At 42.4% G+C, this 18559-nt stretch overlaps 1 long non-coding RNA gene across 1 annotated transcript in view; it reads left to right on the top strand.

The window, feature by feature from the left end:
* LOC143773733 (uncharacterized) overlaps window positions 1–8360 on the top strand; it is a 35835-nt gene extending 27475 nt beyond the window's left edge. Inside the window, exon 3 of the long non-coding RNA XR_013215338.1 lies at window positions 6954–8360. This is a non-coding gene — a long non-coding RNA (uncharacterized LOC143773733). The remainder of the gene's footprint in view (window positions 1–6953) is intronic.
* The last annotated feature ends 10199 nt before the right edge of the window (window positions 8361–18559 follow it).

The raw sequence follows: 18559 nt of genomic DNA, 5'->3' as shown, positions 1-18559 counted from the left end.
GGCAAGGGGGCTTTCATCCTCTGCCTGAAATTTTTTTTTGGATAGTCCTTCTGAACCAAACATTGTCATCTGTAGCATCTCCCATATGAAGCTGAGCAGTGGCCAGGGCAAAGGCAACCAAAACAGAACCATTATGCAGAAACACATGGCAGCCAAGCACCCTAGTTGATGGGTGGATAAACAGGGTACCAAATCATTGTCTGCAGGTCAAGCCACTGCCATGGCACCTGTGATCCGTCCTTCTCAATCTGCTGGCCAGGAAGCAGTTGCTCATACCTCCTGCTCTCAAGCTGCTGTTGCAGAGACACTGGACACACAATCTCATTCACTTGTTTGTCCCAGCTAAGTGTCCAGTTGTCCATGCCCCAGATCTATGAAAGGAAGCGTAAATATCAACCCATGCACCCAAAAGCACAAATACTAAAAGTGCCATTGCCAAGTTGCTAGCCATGGAGATGTTGCCATTTAGGCTTGTTGGGGCACAGTCTTTCCATGATCTGTTGGCTGTGGCTGCCCCACAGGCACTATTTTTCCCGGTGTGCTGTTCCCACGTTACACCAGCACGTGTTAAACAATCTAAAGCATGCTCTCACCAATCCCATAACCGGGAAGGTCCACTAACAACAGACATGTGGACAAGTAGTTGTGGACAGGGACGATACATTTCTGTCATGGCACACTGGCTGAACCTGGTAGAGGGTGGGACAAAGTCACAAACTGTAACATCACATATCCTACTCACGCAACGAATAGCGGGTCCAACATCAATTATGGTTTCCGCCTCATCATATATGTCCTGTCTCCCCTCTTCCTCCTCCTCCGCCTCCTCATCTTATGCTGAATTACCATCCACATCACTCACAAGTTGGGAGCTGTGCTCCAGCACATCGGCAAAGTGGCAACACGATCTGCTGAAGCTGATCTGATAAGGTCAAACACCACACTCTGCAGTAGAGTTGTGGCAAGGAATAAAACAGCAGACTGAACAGCGGCTCTCCCCACTGCAACTCGAACCCGGTCTGGTTGTCTGTGATAATGGGCGTAACCTGGTGGTGGCTTTAAAGCTCGGGAAGCTGGTACATGTGCCATGCATGGCTCACGTGCTGAACCTAGTGGTTCAGACATTTATCAAAAGATACCCTAACTTGCCGTACCTACTTGAGAAGTCGCGCTGTATGTGCACCCATTTCCGCCATTCCTCTACCGCTGTTGCCCATCTTGCATCGCTTCAAAAGCAATTTAATTTGCCAAATCACTGACCTGTCCACACCGAGGAACTGAACATATCATATGTTAGCAAGGATTAGTGAGCAGCAGAGGGCACTTGCTGAACACCAGCTTAAACATGCCCGTCAGACTCAACCAAGACACATAACAACTGTCGAGTGGGTGTGGATCACTGACATTTGGGTGGTGCTTGATAACTTTGAGTAGTGATCAGTGAGCGGTGATCAGGCTATTATCAGTGTTACCATCCTGATGCTATGTACGTTGAAAGAATCACTGCATAATCTAAACATGGAATCTTTGAGTGCACATCAGCAGGATAAGGAGCAAGATTTCACACTGGGTGATCCTACCCAGCCCAGCCAATATCATGAGGCAAGATTGGGTGATGAAGATGAGGAGGAAGACAAGGAGAGAGATGACTTTTTCTGTGGTACCGAGGGGACCCCTGATGCTACAGAGGGGATTTCCAACCCCAGCTTCATGTCTGTCCAGCATGGGTGGGCTGGAGAGGAGGAGAGTCAGTGTGAGGAGAGGATGGGTATTGTTCCTCCTTCTGGGGCCACAGAACATTTGCCTCTTTGCAGCTTGGCACACATGGCACAGTTCATGTCTAACTGTCTGTCCCAAGACCCTCGCTTGATCCACATTTTCAACAGCAACCTATACTGGTTGGCCACCTTTCTTGACCCACGGTACAAGGACAAATTTCCTTCGCTACAGTTGCAGTCACCAAGGGTTTTCACAATTGGATCCTTCAAGAGGGCCGTTGTCGATCTGACAACATCACACTCAGACACCGCTGATAGCAGAGGGACCAGCTCTTTGCAACAGCATGCAATAATGGGGAGAGACACACCTAGTTGGTCCAAAAGAGGTGGGGGAAAATGTCCACAAACTGGGCCATCTACAATAAACCAGTTAATCAGCAAGGGCTAGCTGGACCGGTAACAATGTCAAGGAGGCAGAAGTTTAACATCAGCAAGGAGTATCTAAGTGACCATACCTGCATCCTTCCTTACGCTTCTGTTCCATTTAATTACTGGGTATCCAAGCTGCAAAGTTGGCCAGACCTCTCCTTATATGCCTTGGAGGTGCTGGCCTGCCGTCCTGCTAGTGTGATGTCAGAGCGTGCTTTCAGTGCAGCTGGGGCAATCATCACAGATACACACACATGGCTGACTACAGAAAATGTAGACAAGATAACTGATAAAATTGAACAAGGACTTGATTTTGCCAGTTTTTAAGCCCTCCGGATGACAGCATCTCAACCTGAAGTCACCCAAAATGTTCTTTTATACTACTGGTGCTATCATGTCCATCCCTTCCCATACAAACACCTTTCCTTCTTCTTACATGTGTATCCTACTCCTGCTTTTGACACATGTACCTCATGGTCAGCAAGCTAGAAACAATGTTCCATTCATTAATATTTTCCATCGGAGGCACTTGTGATGAGACCTCCTTAATGCGTCAACCATGATATAGCCCCCTGGGCTAATTTTTGGAAACACTACTGTATGTCTATGCCTGCACATTGGGAACTGGAACTACCGTGCTAGTAGTCCTAGCTTCATAATTGTCTGGCCCTTGAGGCCTCCTTCCTGCATCAACCATGATACAGCCCCTTGGGCTGTTTTTTGGAGACACTATGTCTATGCCTGCACATTGGGCACTGGAACTACCGTGCTAGTCGTCCTAGCTTCATAATTGTCTGGCCCTTGAGGCTTCCTTCCTGCATCAACCATGATGCAGCCAACAGGGCTAATTTTTTTGGAGACACTATGCCTGCACATTGTGCAGTGGCAGTGGAACAACAAGGAGAGTAGTCCAACCTTTATAATTGTGAAGCCCTTGTGATGATGATGGGTGGCTTCTTCCTGCATTAACCAACACACAGCTTTTTACGGCCTGCTTTTAAACAATCATGCACCCATTTCAGCCTTTTCCTCAGGGCCCCAGACCGCTTTCTAGGTTCCAGCAGAAAATGACTCGCATTTCTTATTGACTTGCATTGGACTCCCTACTCGTTATAAATACCCGAGTATTAGGACTTACTCGTTACGAGTATAGCGAGTCCGAATATTTGACTACTGCTCATCCCTAATTCTAAAACTTTTCAATAAAAATGCAATTTAAAGGGAATCTGTCAGAAGGATCAACCCTCTTAAGTTGTCTATATGGGCATTTACAGCAGGTCCATAAACTGCCAGCTACAGGAAATTTTGTGTTGTTAGTCAGTGTGTGTGACATTGTACCTGGATCTGCCGCTTCGATTGTTGGTCCCAAAGCAATCTTTCTTCTGTTAACCATTTCATTCAATAAGTCAGACCAGTTTTTATAAACAATGCCATTTATATACTTGGTCAAACTGGTGAACAGGGAATAGCAGGTTATACACTCCTCTTCTCCATCTTCCACACAATACATGGGCTGCATTCTCAGAGTTACAGCTTGAATTTTGTATCCAGCAACAGATATTGCAAGGGGCATGGGGAGATGTTGGATTTGCCTACACTTTGTTAGGGGTAGGGTCATATGGGTCCACGTGTATTGGTATGATCCGAATACCCGGATTCTTTAGCTATGTCAGTCCCAAAGGCCACTCGTTGAGACAATGCTCCCTGTTTAGTACTCATCGCAGGGTGCTACCATTTCCTAAGGTCCCCCTTTTCTGCTGGATCGTACTTTTACCGGATGTATAAGCTTTTCTTTTCTGCAGGGGTCCCCAGTTGCCTGTGATGTCATGCCGCCTCTGTAACTATAGCCTTCCCATTTATACCCACTAAACAACAAATTACCTCTGCTCCCCTGATGAATCCACTCCATTTGGGAGGAAACGCAAAGGGAGGATTACCATTTATACATACATGGTGGGCATTCATTAGCAGAAAACCCTACCCTCTATACACACATTCATTGCTCCGGATATATGGGATACTGCTACTAATGGAAATCTACGGATGGGTGAGACCAAACCATTCTTTTAAGAAGCAGTGATAAGCACGAGCACTTTATTTTCATGTGTGTCATGTATTTCTATGTTTATTTCTGGGGTTAATAAGACTTATATATGAAGAAATAAAGGTTAATTTTGAAAGTAATTATAGGGAGACTCTCCAAGCTGTAATCCTAATAGCCCTGAGGGTAATAATAGTGAAAATTATAGCTGAACTTATAATTGGTAACCGCAACAATGACTTTACAGCAAGTAATGCATTTATTTATCCGGTAAAATCACGGGCCATACACTTGGATCAATTTCAAGAGTTGGTGGAACAGGAATCAATTGTACTTAAGGCCAGGTTCACATTGCGTTGGTGCAGTCCATTCAACGCATGCGTTAAACGGACTGCATCAACGCTAGTGCCTTTTAAAGGTCGTGTTATGCGATCACGCTAGCACAGATGCTTCACCTACGCTATCGGTGACAGACCCGGAAATGCTGCAGCCCGCGTCCGAGGGTCTGTAACAGAATGACGACACATCGCTAATGCATGCCGATTATTACATGCATTAGCGATGCGTTACATAGTGGCAGTCAATGGGTTGCGCTAACGCATCCATTACATAGCGTTAGTGCCGCTATGTAACGGATGCCGTCAGCGCATTGCCATCGACGCAATGTGAACCCGGCGTAAGAAATACATTGAACAACGGAAAAATAACTTATACGATAATTTAGCCAAAGGAGAAAGAAAAGCTTTATTGGACGTTAAAAGCAACAAAGATCTTCTGGTTCGCCAAGCAGATAAGGGGGGCACAATTGGTCTACTTAATGCATACTTATATAGAAAATTAATATTGGAAGACTTGGAAAATACTGACACAAGTGGGATACTGATCCCACTTGGGACTACAATCAATTGCTATACAATTTAATACAAGAAGGACTATGTACAGGAGCCATTAACAAGAAATTATCAGATTACTTGTATGTTGAACACTCTATAGTTCCTATATCTCATGCACTCCCTAAGGTCCATAAGGACATTTTTCCACCTCCATTCAGACCGATTGTTGCAGGTATAGGTGCTTTGGGAGAGAGAATTGGCTCATAGGTGGATCACCACTTACAACCACTAGTGATTGATACGCCAAGTTTCATTAAAGACACCAAATTTGAAGCCGTTGTATTTGATACATTTAATTGGGATAGTGAATATAGTTGGTTGTCTTGGGATGTGATAGGACTTTACCCTTCAACTTCCCATGATAAAGCTATTTCTAGTTTATCTTATCATTTGGACACATTTAGTCCGTATGACATTGCAACAAAGGATTTTTTATTATGTGACACTGATTTTTAGTTGAAACACAACTATTTTAATTTTGACAATTGTTAATTTTTACAAAAAAAGTTGTGTGCATGGGAGCCAAATTTTCCCATATGCTGGCAAATTTAGTAATGGCTAGATGGGAAGAACTATACCTTTACAGTGATGATAACCAATACAGTAAAAACATAATATGGTTCGGTAGATTTATCGACGACCTCCTGTTTGTGTGGAAAGGTACTCAGTCGGAAGCGATAGATTTTGTGAATTACATTAACTCCAATAATTTCAATCTTAAATGTACACATTTTTTTGACAGACATAGCATACATTTTTTAGATCTGAAATTAACAATCAACAAGAACAATTAAAAGTGCAAACTGAAACTTATAGGAAACCTACTGTAAGTAATAACATATTGGCAGCTAATTCTTGTCATCAGACACATATTAAATATAATATACCATCTGGAGAACTGATAAGGATTAAACGTAACTGCTCAGAACCTAAGTTTTTTCATGATGAAAGCAAGAAAATTTGTAAAAGACTATCTGATAAGGGATACCCAAATTGGACATTAAATAAAGCTACAGCTAGAATTAATGGCATTAATCGTAAAACTCTCCTATATAGAGACAATCATAGGAATAAAGACTCCTCAATGTATATCACATTTTCTACTGATTTCAGTCCACAATTTAAAGACATGGTGAGCATAATAAAAAAATGTATCCTGATATTAAATAAAGATGTTAAACTCAAACATATAATTAATAACAACATACGGTATGTAGCAAAAAAGCTCCTACTTTAAGTTCCATACTATCACCAAGTATATTTAATAGTAATAAATCTAAAATTAATACTGGAGGCAAAAACTTGGTTGGACTTCAAGGGATAGATTAGATGTGGTGCCCAACGTTGCATAGCTTGCCAATATGTTTAAAAACAAATAAATATCAAACATGATGCAATCTTAGGGAATATTATATTACAGATTTCATCAATTGCAATGATACATATGTGGTATACTTATTGAGTGTACACTTTGTAGGATACAGTATGTAGGATGCACAACATGTCCGTTAAAAACAAGAATTAGGCGTCGCTTGTCTGATGCCACTAACTCTGCAGCCTTGTCCTCTTCTGCGGTATGCAGACATTTCTTGAATGTCCATAAGGGTGACGCGTCTGGATTTGTGTTCTGTGGCATAGAAAAAGTCTACAGACCACACAGAGGTGGATATCACAGAAGAAAACTCTTGAATAGAGAGTGTTTCTGGATCTTCACACTTGAAACAAGAACACTGCATAGTCTGATCCACAGACAGTATTTGATCCTACAATACTAACATATAGGTCATAATCTCTTTATTTTACTTATGATATGTTTTTAATTCATTTATATTTTGCACTAGTATGGTGATATTTAGTTATCATATTTTTCAGATTATAAGACGATCCGGATTTGGAGAGAGGTCAGCAAGGCCTATGATGAAAGGAACACCATTCCTACTGTAAAGCACGGAGGTAGATTGCTGATGTTTTTTGGGGGGTGTGAGCTACAAAAGCACAGGAAACTTGGTCAAAGTTGACGGCAAGATGAATGCAGCATGTTATCAACAAATACTGGAGGCAAATTTGCACTTATCAGCCCGGAAGCTGCGCATGGGATGTACTTGGATGTTCCAACATGACAACGATCTAAAACACAAGGCCAAGTCCACCTGTCATTGACTACAGCAAAACAAAGTGAAGGTACTGGAGTGGCCATCGCAGTCTCCTGACCTCAATATCATTGAGACAATCTGGGGAGATCTCAAGCACGCAGTTCTTCCTAGACAGCCCAAGAATTTACAGGAACTGGAGGCTTTTTGCCAAGAAGAGTGGGCAGCTTTACCATCTGAGAAAATAAAGAACCTCATCCACAACTACCACAAAAGACTTCAAGCTGTCATTGATGTTAGAGGGGGCCATACACAGTATTAAAAAATGGGGCACGTGAACTTTTGATGAGGGTCATTTGGATGTTTTGGGTTGTGATTATGATTTAAAAAGAGAAAACACAGTAGTTTGATGATAAATGGCTTCACCCAACTACTAACCATGAGTGGAGAAAAAGTTTTGGTGTTATCATTCATATTCTTTGAAAAAGGCCAAGAAAGCAAAAATTTTGCCAGGGTATGTAAACTTTTGAGCACAACTGCATTATTGTCAGCGCAGTCCACCCTCACATGAGTAAAGTGTAAGCTCTTATGGCCATCAAAGTTCTGACGTGTTAATGGTCAACTGTTATGGTCAGTGGAATTCTCCCTCTCCTCTCTCCCACATGCATTCTCAGAGCCATTATAAGCTTTGCTGTATTGAAATTGGCACAAATTGTTTCTCCGAAAAATATATTTTTGGGGATAATTTGGTGAATTTTGTCGAATTTGAATGTCGAATTTGAAAACATCTGTTCATCTTTAGTTATTGTCATTTCCCCTAAGTGGGTCAGGAAACGGTTTTAAACAAGACAACACTAGGATGATGTTGCGTGTGCCTATGTGAGCAGACTGCATGGCCTAAAGGACCTACCAGACACAGACTGCAGCGTCTCCAGGCTTGTCTACCATCAAGCACATCAAGCATGTTCATCTTCCTTGTTTTCTACATGTTAGAACCACTGGCCCACACGTTACTGTATGTCCATGACTTTTTTTCTTGGTATACTGGTTAGACTCTACCCACTTGTATTTTAGTAACTGTAGATAATATTCTTTTACTTCATTCTCCCTATTTCTTCATCAATCATATTGATCCTATTTCTATTCACATTACAGCTTGTACATGGTTGAAGCATACTAATAAAAGCAATTACAGAATGATAAATCATTGTAAAACACTGGAATAACAGTGAGTAAGTGCAGCGTTTTATGATATGCCTATCTGTGTTTATTAAGCATTGAGGGTATATAATGGTTCTCATGTACATTATATTCAGGACATGGGTTACTTTTATGACTCTGTGGTACTCTTAGAAATTATACAATATTCCCCAGTGAGGTTACAGAAACAATATCCATTTTACTTAGAAATGTGGAAACCACAAATTACAATGGCATAAGTAGTTTAGTCACTGAATTCTGAATTTGGAAAGTGAGACAATGGAAATGGAACTGGACATCCTAAGCACCGTCTAGACATTCCTCCGGATACAGATATTGGAAAAATAAAATGTGGTAAGGTAAACCAGGAAGACAAGGAAACTACTTTAGAAATAAGTAGAGAAATTGGTCTTATGTCTGTGGTAATAAATCAAACATAATGTTGCTAAAATTAAAAACTACTGATGGAAATTACGAATAATGCTGCATAAAGATAAGATTTCTAATACCAACAGTGCATCTACTGCTTCAAATACTTTTTGAATACGTTTGTGCAATTTTCCAAGTACAATATTATAAGTTTTTATGCTAAGGGGTTGTCTAAAATTACAATGTTCAAGATTTAGGCTGTGCACCTATGATGAGTTTTTGGTGAGCTTTTGGTATTGTGTATCCTCAATGCCCCATAAAACGCAGCATCTTAAAGTTCTAGCTGTAATCTCATGACCACTGTCCTTTAATTACTCATCGTAAACTGACCTGCAGTGTTTTTTAGATCCATAACATGTCAATGTCTCGTGTGAATACGCTGAGTCTTATGTGCAGATTTTTCCCATTAGATGAGGAAAATCCACAGGTAAAAAACACACATGCATTTTAAGTACATTTCGGTAGCAGAAACGCATCAAAAACACATGTAATTCTAAATAAAGTAAAGCATATAATCTGCACATGACTTTATCAATAAAGCCAAATGCCAGGGAGCAGGGCTGGCTTCAGGTTTTCATGGGCCCTGGGCAAAACAGTATCAGTTGTCCCCTTTAACGTATACCATTATTCGTGATGCACGGATACAGCAGAGAAATATAGATATAGTACAATGTCAAAGATCTCACTTCCTACATTACATGAGTGATATCTATTGTAAATTCTACAATAGCTCAGAAACCAGACAGTATAGTCCTCCATATAGTATTATGGGCACAACATAGCTCTCCATACAGAATTATGGGCACCGCATAGGGCTTCATACAGAATAATGAGACCCATGTATTGCTCAATACACTATTATGGGCCCCACATTTTGCTCCATTCAGTAAAATGAGCCTCATATATTGCTCCTTGCAGTATTATGGGCACCATATACTGCTCCATACAGAATAATGAGCTCAATATTACACCATACAGAATAATGAGCCCCATACATTGCTCCATACAGAATAATGAGCCCCATATAATGCTCCATTCAGTATAACGACCCACATATAATGCTCCATACAGTATAATGGGCCCAATATATTGCTCCATACTCTATAAAATGCAGCATACAATGCTCCATAAAGAATAATGAGCCCCATATATTGCTACATACTGTATAAAGGGCCCAATATAATGCTACATAAAGAATAATGAGCCCCATATATTGCTTCATTTATAATGGGCCCCATATAATGCTCCATACAATATAGGATGGGCCCCATAGAGTATAATGATCACCATATATTGATCCATACAGTATGAGCCCCATATATAGCTCCGTTCTTTATAATAGGCCCCATATAATGCTCCATAAAAAATTATGAGCCACATACACTGCTCAAAAAAATAAAGGGAACACTTAAACAACAGAATATAATTCCAAATGAATCAAACTTCTGTGAAGTCAAACTGTCCACTTAGGAAGCAACACTGCTTGACAATCAATTTCACATGATGTTGTGCAAATGGAATAGATAACAGATGGAAATTGTTGGCAATTATCAAGACACACTCAATAAAGGAGGGGTTCTGCAGGTAGGGACCACAGACCACATCTCAGTACCAATGCTTTCTGGCTGATGTTTTGGTCACTTTTGAATGTTGGTTGTGCTTTCACACTCGTGGTATCATGAGACGGACTCTAAAACCTGCACAAGTGGCTCAGGTAGTGCAGCTCATCCAGGATGGCACATCAATGCGAGCTGTGGTAAGAAGGTTTGCTGCGTCTGTCAGCGTAGTGTCCAGAGGCTGGAGGCGCTACCCGAAGACAGGCCAGTACACCAGGAGACATGGAGGGGGCCGTAGGAGGGCAACAACGGTTAGAATAAAACTCCATGAGGATGGTCTGAGTGCCCAACGTCCACAGATGGGGGTTATACTCACATCCCAACACAGTGCAGAATGCTTGGCATTTGCCACAGAATACCAGGATTGGCAAATTCGCCACTCGCACCCTGTTCTGTTCACAGATGAAAGCAGGTTCACACTGAGAACATGTGACAGACGTCACAGAGTCTAGAGATGCCGTGGAGAGCGATCTGCTACCTGCAACATCCTTCAGCATGACCGGTTTGGAAGTGGGTCAGTAATCGTGTGAGGTCGCATTTCTTTGGAGGGCCGCACAGCCGTCCATATGCTTGCCAGAGATAGCCTGACTGCCATTAGGTACCGAGATGAGATCCTCAGACCAATTATAAGACCACTAGATTGTGGCCCGATTCTAACGCATCGGGTATTCTAGAATATGCATGTCCCTGTAGTATATGGACAATGATGATTCCAGAATTCGCGGCAGACTGTGCCCATCGCTGATTGGTCGAGGCAACCTTTATGACATCACCGTCGCCATGGCAACCATTATGACATCTACGTCGATACTGTGCCCGTCGCTGATTGGTTGAGGCCTGGCAGCCTCGACCAATCAGAGACGTGGGATTTCTACGTCGATACTGTGCTCGTCGCTGACTGGTCAAGGCCGCCTGGGCGTGGGATTTCCAGGACAGACAAAAAAACCCTTAGACAATTATATATACAGATATGCTGATGCGGTTGGCCCTGGGTTCCTCCTAATGCAGGACAATGCCAGACCTCATGTGGCTGGAGTGTGTCAGCAGTTCCTGCAAGATGAAGGCATTAAAGCTATGGACTGGCCCGCCCGCTCCCCAGACATGAATTCGATTGAACACATCTGGGACATCATGTCTTGCACCATCCACCAATGTCACATTGCACCACAGAATTTCCAGGAGTTGGCGGATGCTTTAGTCCAGGTCTGGAAGGAGATCTCTCAGGAGACCATCCGCCACTTCATCAGGAGCATGCCCAAGCATTGTAGGGAGATCATACAGGCACGTGGAGGCCACACACACTACTGAGCTTCATTTCCTTGTCTTGAGTCATTTCCACTGAAGTTGGATCAGCCTGTAACTTAATTTTCCACTTTGATTTTGAACATCATTCCAACTCCAGACCTCCGTATGATATTATTTGTGATTTACGTTGATCATTTTTAGGTTTTATTGTTCTCAACACATTCCACTATGTAATGAATAAAGATTTACAACTGGAATATTTCATTCAGTGATATCTAGGATGTGGGATTTTAGTGTTCCCTTTGTTTTTTTGAGCTGTGTATATTGCTTCATACATAATGGGTCCCATATAATGTTCCATACAGTATATGATGGGACTCATATAATCCTCCATGTATAATTGGCTCCATATGATGCTCCATATATAATGGGCCTCATATAATGCTCGATAAATTATGAGGTATAATGGGCCCCATATATTATGCTCCAGGGTATAATATCACCCATATATAATGTTCCAGTGTATAATGGCCCCCATGTAATGCTCCAAACATTTAAAAAAATGAAATACTCATCTTTTGTCGCTGGCCGCTGATCTGCTCCGAACTCTCCTCGCTCCACCGCGTTGTTGTCTTCTGGCTCTCTGCACTGTGACTGTTTAGGCCGAGGGTGGACAGATGTGATGTCATCATGACCTCTGACCTGAATGTCACAATCAGGAGACACGGAAGACACCACAACGGTGGAGTGGGGAGAGGTAAGTATCGCAAATGCCGGGGGGGCCGATTTGCAGGCACTGGCACTGGCTCTGCGCCCCCATAACATGCCGGTGTTCTTGACAGGGACTGGGCCCTCTGCCTGCTCAGGGCCCCAGCATTTGCCTGGGTACACCGGGTGCTGACGCCATCCCTGACAGGAAATATCAAAAGCAAAGAAGCAGGGGTTTTTTTTACATCTAAATGAAACTATGAGCAAAAGAATGGTAAAATCTGACAACCGCTTTAACCCTGAAATTTAACATCTTGTGTCAAAGTACCAACAGGCTTTTAATGAAACATGTAGAAAACATTTGATGATTGAGCTAGAATAATTCAAACTGGCAAAAATTAGACAATCCATGGAATTCATATGTATCTATCTCTAAAGACCGTATGACAGTAATCTCAGCAAGTCTTAACTAGTTTACATTGTAGTTGCCCACAGACATTCCTTATAAAGAATATATTTAATGGTTCAGCTTTAAAAAAATATGTATTTAAAAAAGCCCGGAGCTTCCGGGAAAGTGGCCGCCAGGGGCGGCGCATGCTCAGATTCAGATCTTGGCAACAAGATCTCGTCCTGATGTCATGGGAGACGAGATCTCGGTGCTGAGATCTCATCTCCCAAGATCTTGTTGCCATGATCTCAATCTGAGTATGCACCGCCCCCGTGGCCATTTTCCCGAAGGCCACCGCTATTGATGAGCGAGTATGCTTGTTACTTGGGTTTCTCCGAGCATGCTCGGGTCATCTCCAAGTATTTGGATGTGCACAGAGATTTAGTTTATGTCGATGCAGCTGCATGATTTGCAGCTGCTAGACAGCCTGAATACATGTGGTGGTTGCCTATTTGTTAAGCAACCCCACATGTATTCAACTTGTCTAGCAGCCGCAAATCATGCAGATGCTTCGACATAAACTAAATCTCTGTGCACGCTGAAATACTCGGAGACCACCTGAGTGTGCTCGGAGAAACCCAAGTAACGAGCATACTCGCTCATCACTAGCCATGGCACCGCCGAGCCTGCCGCACCAGCCTGGGAAGGGAGTGTGATCATCGCCCTGCAGCCTTGGACTGCTATATTTGAATATATATATTCAAAGGATTACTCAAGCTGTCTGTATCATACAAACTGTAAGCGGCCATGATGGGACCTGACAATACATTTTGCAGTTATTACAAGATGTTGAGATGGGGAGTACAAGTTTCACTATTGCACAATATGCAAAGTTTTAAAAAAATTACCCAAGGGGTCTATATCATACAAGCTGAAAGACACCGTGAAGGGGACATCACAATACATGTTGCCTTTATTACAAGAGGAAGAGATAGGGAGCAAAATTTTCACCATTGCAAAATGTGCAAATGTTTCAAAAAGTGAAAAACCCCAAGTGGGGTATATATAGATGACCACTAAGTACTTTCTGCAGAAGCAGGAGGAGGTGATCTCCTGAACATAATGGATTTGGATGGTAAGGGATGGACGTTAAGATAACTTCCAAAAAAACATTTGTGCTGCATTTACGTTATGCTGCTGTCATCCATAGGGCTTGCAAATTTGGAGGAAATCCAGCACTTGACCAATTTTAGAGGAGTGAGCCTATCTGCATTTTCCATTGACAGCCATGTGTGCTTATTCGTTATGATTGCACCAGTTGAACTAAAAACCCGCTTTACAACACGTTCGGGGCAGGGCATGGCAGCACCTCCAGAGCATACAAAGAGAGGTCGGGCCAAGTGTGCAGCTTGGACAACCAATAGTTAAAGAGCACAGAAGACGCAGGAAGGATGCTGGTATGGTCACTTCAGTAGTCCTTCACTATCTTGGTCAACTTCTCCCTCCTCATCATAGTTACACTCACAGATATCCCTTGCTGATGTGACGGTTTCATGAAAATGGCCCAGCTGGTGGACATTTCCCCTCTTGAGTTGCACTTGGTGTGCGTGGCCCTCCCCTGTAATCCTTGCGGGTAAAAAGAGCCGGTACCTCTGCCAGCAGCATTGTCTTAGGGTAATCTTTTGAGCAAGTCTTCCAAAAAGGCCCTCTGGCATGCATGAACTGAAAATGGTATGTCTGTCTCCGACATGAAAGAAGGAAATTTCTCTAAGTACCTTGGGTCAAGAAAGGTGCACAGCCAGTAATTCATGGTGGACAAAATGTGTTTCACGCAAGGGTCTTAGGACTAATGAAAATTATTGCTACTGGTAAATTGTGACATTTGCTTATCTCTGCCCGGATTGCGCCAGTCTCACAAATGCTAGATAAATATACGCTAGTTATTTAACCAATAGAAATGTTTGGATTTTTTAGATTGCCTTTATGAGACACACCAACAGCAGACTCAGGGAAATTACTGGTAAATATAAATTTTTCCATAGCTCAGCAGTCGCACAACTGCTAGATAAATATTAGCTATTTAAGCAATAGGGAAATAATATTATTTAGCAATTAGCTTTTAAAAAGGATGTTACTATATGTTGGCACTGATGAATATTACTTAGCTGTAAAAAAAATGATATGCTGCTACACAGGAATATTATGTAGCTCCAAAAAATTGGTTTAGTATATGCTGCTACTAACTAATATTATTTGTCTCTAAAAAGAGCTGATTTGTATATAAGGCTAGGTTCACATTGCGTTAGGTCAATCCATTTAGCGCATACGCTAGCGGATTGCGCTAACGCAATGTCCCAAAAGGGATCGCGTCTGGCGATCCCGCTAGCGCAGATGCCCGATCTGCGCTAGCGGGGAACGGACCTCGGACGCTGCAAGCAGCGTTCGAGGTCCGTTCGAAAATAACGGGACATCGCTAGCGCATGCCAAAAATGGCATGCGTCAGCGATGCGTTAGCGACCCGTTAGCACATTGCGGTCAATGGGTGCGCTAACAGACCTGTTACATAGCATTAATTGTGACAATTGTGCCATGTAACGGAGTCCGCTAGCGGACACCCATTAACGCAATGTGAACCTAGCCTTATGGTAGTGGATGAAACCCTGCCTATCTGCCTAATTCCACAGTCTGTTCCTAAATTATTTAACACAATGCAAAATAGCAGAGATCTCCAGCCTGTACTTGCAATGATTATTGATAACACCCAGGTGCCTGCCTTTCACTCTCCCTAATATTAACCCCTTAATCACAGAGCCAATTTGGTACTTAATGACCGAGCCAATTTTTACAACTTTGACTATTGTCAATTTATGTGATTATAACTCTGGAACGCTTTAACGGATCCCACTGATATTGTATTTCATGTTAGTGGTAACATTTCTTCGATATGACTTGCGTTTATTTATGAAAAAAATGTGAACATGGCAAAAATTTTGAAAATTTTGTAATTTTCAAAATTTGAATTTTTATGCCCTTATATCAGAGAGATATGTCACACAAAGTAGTTAATAAATAACATTTCCCACATGTCTACTTTACATCAGCACAGTTAGGAAGTTATTAGGGTTAAAATTTGATCAGCGATTTCTCATTCTTCAAACAAAAGTTACAAAACCATTTTTCTTAGGGACCACCTCACATTTGAAATGAGTTTGGGGGGTCAATATAACAGAAAGTACCCAAAGGTGACACCAATCTAAAAACTGCACCCCTTAAGGTGCGCAAAACCATATTCAAGAAGTTTATTAACCCTTCAGCTGCTTCATGAGAACTAAAGCAATGTGGAAGGAATTATTTTTTTACTTTTTTCACAAAAAATTTACTTAGGAACCATTTTTTTTATTTTCACAAGGGTATCAGGAGAAAATGGACCACAAAATTTGTTGTGCTATTTCTCCTGAGTACGAGTTTGACTTTTTGAACTCAAAATCTGCTGGAATCAATGGTGGCGCCATGTCACGTTTGGAGACCCCTTGATGTACCAAAACAGTGGAAACCCCCCAATTCAAACTCCAACCCTAAACCCAACACACCCCCAACCCTAATCCCAACCCTAACCATAATTCCAACCCTGGCCCAACTCTAACCCTAACTTTAGCCCAACCCTAGCCCTAGCTTTAACCCAACTCACTTTAGCCTAACCCTAAATTTAGCCCAACTCACTTTAGCTAAACTCTCTTTAGCCCAACTCTAACCCTAATGGAAATACATTTTTTTTTTTTTTTATTATTTTCAGCTAACTAAGGGGGTGATAAAGGGGGTTTGATTTATTATTTTTTTTATTTTGATCACTGTCTATCACAGTGATCAAAATGAACCAATAGGAAAAATTTCCTATTGTTGCCGGGTGCCGGTCAGCAGATCTCGCATGCACCTGCCATTTTCTCCAGGAAGAAGATGGCGGCGGTCCAGGGGACTTCACAGGGGGTTGCAGGGACAATGGATGCACAAGGGGGGATAGGGGGACCCTATTTCTCTCTCCTTAGATGTGCGATCATCATCAGAAGAGAGAGAAATGAAATGGAAAATCTGACTTTTTTTTCGTGGTCACCGTTATACCATTAATAATGGCGATTGCAACACCGGGGTCGGTAAAAACTGACCTGAATCATGTTCTCTGGGGACTCAGCTACCCCCAGTAGCTGAGACCCCAGAGAAATTCAGACTCTAGGGCCACTCTACCCTTATTCATCATATTCCTCAGCACCATTTAAAAAGTGGCGCTGTGGTTTAAGTACCCTTAACTGCCGCCATTAAAAGATGTATCGGCAGTCATTAAAGAGTTAAATCTCTCCCTACGCTATCTCCACCTAACAAACAACTAATCTTTACCCTCATGAGCTCTTAGAGGAGCTTTTTCAAATTAAAAAATCTCCCTATACGCTCCTTTCACTGTCCCTACACTGTTTCCAGTTGCAATGTGTGCAAATTGACCTGCCAATCACAGTAATGCCATAACAAAGATGGCACCAGCATTACTGCGATTGGCATGCCAGCCCAACATGTTCATTGCAAATAAAGCGCCAAACATGCTGGGTGGGTCACTCGAATATTCCGAGGTGAATAGCTAAATACTCACCGAGTAACGAATAGTGTATAGCTATAACGTATAACGTACTATTCATGCTAGCAATGAATAGTGCCAAAGCTAGTGCTCATCACTAGGGTTGAGCGAAACGGGTCGTTCATTTTCAAAAGTCGCCGACTTTTGGCAAAGTCGGCGTCTCATGAAACCGAGCCGATCCCAGCGTTGCATCGGCCATGCGGTACGCGACTTTCGCGCCAAAGTCGCGTTTCAATGACGCAAAAAGCGCCATTTCTCAGCCAATGAAGGTGAACGCAGAGTGTGGGCAGCGTGATGACATAGGTCCTGGTCCCCACCATCTTAGAGAAGGGCATTGCAGTGATTGGCTTGCTGTCTGCGGCGTCACAGGGGCTATAAAGGGGCGTTCCCGCCGACCGCCATCTCACTGCTGCTGATCTGAGCTTAGGGAGAGGTTGCTGCCGCTTCATTAGAAGCAGGGAGAGCGTTAGGCAGGGTCCATTAACCACCAAACCGCTTGTGCTGTAGCAATTTCCACTGTCCAACACCACCTTTGGTGTGCAGGGACAGTGGAAGCTACATTTTTTTTTTTTCCTCTCAGCGCTGTAGCTCATTGGGCTGCCCTAGAAGGCTCCCTGATAGCTGTATTGCTGTGTGTACGCCACTGTGCAAACCAACTGCTTTTTTCAAAGCACATATCCTCTTGTTCCTTCCTTTCTGCACAGCTATCTTTTTTGTTTGTCCACACTTTTTATTTAATTTGTGCATCAGTCCACTCCTTATTGCTGCCTGCCATACCTGGCTGAGATTACTGCAGGGAGATAGTAATTGTAGGACAGTCCCTGTTTTTTTTTTTGTTTTTTTTTTGTGGGAGATTAAGATTGGCATTTCTGCTAGAGTGCCATCCCTGTGTGTGCCATCTCTCACTCAGTGGGCCATAGAAAGCCTATTTATTTTTTTGCTTGATTTGGGTTCTAAAATCTACCTGAAAAAAAATCACTACATCAATCAGTGGGAGATTAATATTGCCCTTTCTGCTTGTGTGCCACTCCTGACTCCTGTGTGTGCCATCTCTCACTCAGTGGGCCATAGAAAGCCTATTAATTTTTTTGCTTGATTTGGGTTCTAAAATCTACCTGAAAAAAAAACACTACATCAATCAGTGGGAGAAAAATATTGGCCTCAGGGCTTGTGTGCCACTC

This window comes from Ranitomeya variabilis, chromosome 5, assembly GCF_051348905.1.
Source record: "Ranitomeya variabilis isolate aRanVar5 chromosome 5, aRanVar5.hap1, whole genome shotgun sequence".
In the NCBI taxonomy this organism is placed as follows: Eukaryota; Metazoa; Chordata; class Amphibia; order Anura; family Dendrobatidae; genus Ranitomeya; species Ranitomeya variabilis.
The sequence above is the reverse complement of the archived record's forward strand: the minus strand, read 5'-3'. Positions and strand labels throughout refer to the sequence as shown.